General features: G+C 43.1%; 1 protein-coding gene across 1 annotated transcript in view; it reads left to right on the top strand.

The window, feature by feature from the left end:
• The window catches only part of LOC116381149 (glutamate receptor ionotropic, delta-1-like), a 222,286-nt gene that overhangs the window by 10,616 nt on the left and 207,931 nt on the right, over window positions 1-3,739 (top strand). The gene's annotated exons all lie outside the window — the stretch shown is intronic.

Here is a 3,739-nt window from a genome sequence, read left to right as displayed (position 1 = left end):
TGTGTGTGTGTGTGTGTGTGTGTGTGTGTGTGTGTGTGTGTGTGTGTCTTACCTGCTTGGCCTTGTTAATCTTCAGGTTCTGCTGGTTCTGTCTCTCTGTTAGGTGTCCTCACGGCTAATGACCCGGGTATCGACCCCCTTACATGCTGTTTAGATGGCAGATCTGCTGCCCGCTCTGTTCCTCCTCTCAGAGGACGCCGTTGGGCTTTGATGCGGCGCGGAGCCGCTCCTTCACCTTCTTATCGTTTTCCTCTGAGACTGATTCTCTCTATCTCAGACACTCCATCACTCACTCACTTCTCTCTCTCTCTCTCACTCTCACTCTCACTCGCTCAGAGTGCGGGTCCTGGTTTTCCTCTGAGACTGATTCTCTCTGTCACTCACTTCTGTCTCTGTCTCTCTCACTCTCTCTCACTCCTGGTCCTGGTCTTCCTCTGTGCAGAGGAAGCTGGGGGGGAGCTCTGAGTCCAGCTGTCACTTACCATGTTATCGCCAACAAAGAGGCTCGAAGGCCTCTGAGCTCTGAAAGGAGCTCATCTGATGCAGAATGAAAGTGTTTCTGTTCATGGTGGCTCCAGAAATACAACAGTGATGATGATGATGATGATGATGAAGTTCATGCTGGTGAAGTGATTGTTTTGTCACAGATTACGAGGATGATTGTGGTGACGATACATAAGGAGATATTGCTAACGATGCTGATGAGTGTTGAGACGATGCTGATTACGATGAGTGTTGAAGATCACCGTCGTTTGGTGATTATCGTGATGAGACGTGAATGTGATGACGATGAAGGCTTTGTTGTAGTTGATGGTGTTGAACAATAAAATAGTACAGTTATCATATCATTCTGTGGAAACTTTTCCACAACAAAATAAAGCAAAAACATCTCTTTTCTTAAATAGTTTATCATATTTTCATCTTTTCATCCAGATGTTTTGGTTTCACTTTTGGGGCGCTCGCCCCCCGTAGTGGCTTCCAGAGTAGAAGAGCAATAAACTGTAGAGCAGACGGGCAAAACAAAAGTGCATCGACTTCAGGTGAAGAAGAACCTTTAATGATGCAGACTTGTTAATTAGCAGCGCTGTAGCCCAGCGGGACAGCGAGCAGGGCTCTGATGAGAAGATGCTCTCTGAGAGAGAACCAGCGCTGTTCTGATGCAAAGACTTCAGCAGGAATGTGCTTATATATGAAAGTGCAATATCAATATTTTGTCTTTAAAATCAATGAATAATCCTGGTAATAGATCTCAGTATTGATGAAAAATAGTCGTGAACTACAGCAGAACAGCCGAGTCACCTTTCACCATCAATCATTCTGTGACTCAGCAGGTTCTGGCTTTTGAGGGTAAAACTGTGGGTTTCATTTGAAAACTTCATATCTCAGAATCACGTCACAGCAAGTTAGTGTCTGCTGTCCCGCCAAACACCTTCACGATATTCAGCATCTTATGTTCCTCTGATTATGTTTGTGGAACTGCAACTTGAAAGACGGGTCGTCTCCCTGAAGCCAGGAGACGTGGTGAGGAACGTAAAGACCTTAAGGAGATAAAAACAGACTTCCATCCAGCTCTGAACCAAACCACACGGTGCGTTTGGGTCACACGTGCAGGTGTAGTTATTCTGAGTGTTTGGAAGCTGCAGCGCCGGCCTTCAGAGGAGTTCAGTTCAAAGTGGTTAGCTTGAGATCTGCAGACTGATCAACTGCATCCGATGGTGAAGTTCAGAGTGAAATCCTCAGTGAGTCTGACAGAGACAATATTAATTGTGTTTTGACTTGTTAAAAAGAAATCTAGAGCACACCGAACCCGTAGAGACCCTCATTAGCTGCACTACTGGAAGTGTGTGGGAGAAAATGCATTGATTAAAGAGAGGAAACATGCACACGCACACACACACACACACACACACCTTGTTTTGTGCTTGATTTAGTCTTTTGCCAGGACTTTAAAATGAGATGGTGCGAGTGAGTGAGGGAGAAAGAGGGGGAGAGAGAAAAAAGGAGGTGTAGGAGGAATATTGTGTGATCAATACATTGTGGTGAGAGGGTGGTTAGATGACTTTTTGTGTGTGTGTGTGTGTGTGTGTGTGTGTGTGTGTGTGTGTGTGTGTGGGTGGGTCTCTGTCTCTCGATTAGGGTCCAGCTGCTTACTTGCTCGCCCTGACCTTTTCTCAGAGCTCCCATGGTCCTCAGAGCCGCTGACAGCCCGGGCTGCAGTGGATTATGGGTAATGAGAGTGGGATTCACACCCTGCCGTGTGTGTGTGTGTGTGTGAGAAATAATAAATATCTATATATAGATAGAGCTCAGTTTTTTATGGTGTGTTTTCACAGCTGACTCTCTCGGCTGCTTTATTGATTTAATACTCAAGACTACAACGTTTAGTCTGACAATTTTAATATCTGATGAATAATTAATTAAACCTTTTTTCATTTTTGTTCTTGAGAACTAAATATTATTTCATTTTGACACAAAACCAGCAGCATGAGGAGGTCACCTTGATCTCTTACAGAATAAACAAAGAATCATTCAAACGTGACTAAACTAAATATGGTAACCTGTGAAGATGAAAACTGAGCTGCATCAGGTTTTATGTGAAAGACTTTTTGTCGTAGTAGAGGCAATTTATTCAGATATGCAACACGTCCACTAACTCTCTGTCGAAGCCTCCAAACAAAGAAACCCAGAACATCTCACTGCAGCCATCTGTCAGAGCGATGCGCTCGGATTACATGCCTGGAGTTGAGAACAGAGGCTCAGCCGGAGCGCTGTTCCTCCTCGTCCTCTAATCCTTTAACACGATCCCTCAGTGTTCAACGAAGACGTCCCGCTTAGTTCTCCTCTGCCGATGGGACGACTCCCGACCCGCCGGTTAGTAACACGGATATAATCTGATGAACTCTCCAACACTGCTCACTAATTCTTTAATTGTCTTTTCAATTCAAACAAAATCAGGCTAATTGTCTCATTATGAGCCGTCCGACTCGGCTCCATTATGTGTAATTATAGGAGAGACGAGTCGGAGACGACATGCGATGTTCTTCACTTTCTCTTGATCCTTTTGTATTTCTGTCTCTCTGTCCTTTTGTCTTTCTGCTTTCTTTCAACAGTCTGTCCTCCAGAGGTCTTAATTGCTTTCAATACAGTTTGTTTGTTTTCGTCTCCAATTTTCCTTCTGAATCTTCTTTTGTTTTTCCGCCTGCTGAGTTTGGTCTTTTGTTTTGTTTCTTTGTGTTTGACGCTGTCTTTATCATTATCTGTATCACCTCTTTGGTTCTTGATCTTCTGTATTCAGCGCTTTGACTTCATAAAGTTATAATATTGAATTTTATAAAAGTTACTTTTTATTTGCTCAGTTTATTCTTTGAGTCTGGATCTTGGTTATTAGTGATTTTAGGGCGTATAATTAGTGATCATAATTTGGCCAAATGTTCGCAAAGTCGCTCATAAAATAATGAAATAAACTTTGAATGTTTCTCTGTTAAAACCTCTTCATGCATTTAAAATAAGAACTTCTTCACTTTTATTATTTGGAGACTTTTTCAGATGCAGCATGTGTAGTCATAGTGAGACACACACACACACACACACTTTAAACTCACACACACTCGCATAGTCAGACGATGAGATCTGCTTACATTTTTCATCTCTTACTGCCGGAGAGGATGACAGTTGGAACGCCTAATAAGTGCGTGTGTGTGTGTGTGTGTGTGTGTGTGTGTGTGTGTGTGTGTGTGTG

This window comes from Anarrhichthys ocellatus, unplaced genomic scaffold (assembly GCF_004355925.1).
Source record: "Anarrhichthys ocellatus isolate YVR2014 unplaced genomic scaffold, GSC_Weel_1.0 scaffold4, whole genome shotgun sequence".
Taxonomy (NCBI): Eukaryota; Metazoa; Chordata; class Actinopteri; order Perciformes; family Anarhichadidae; genus Anarrhichthys; species Anarrhichthys ocellatus.
This window is presented reverse-complemented; position numbering and strand designations above follow the sequence as displayed.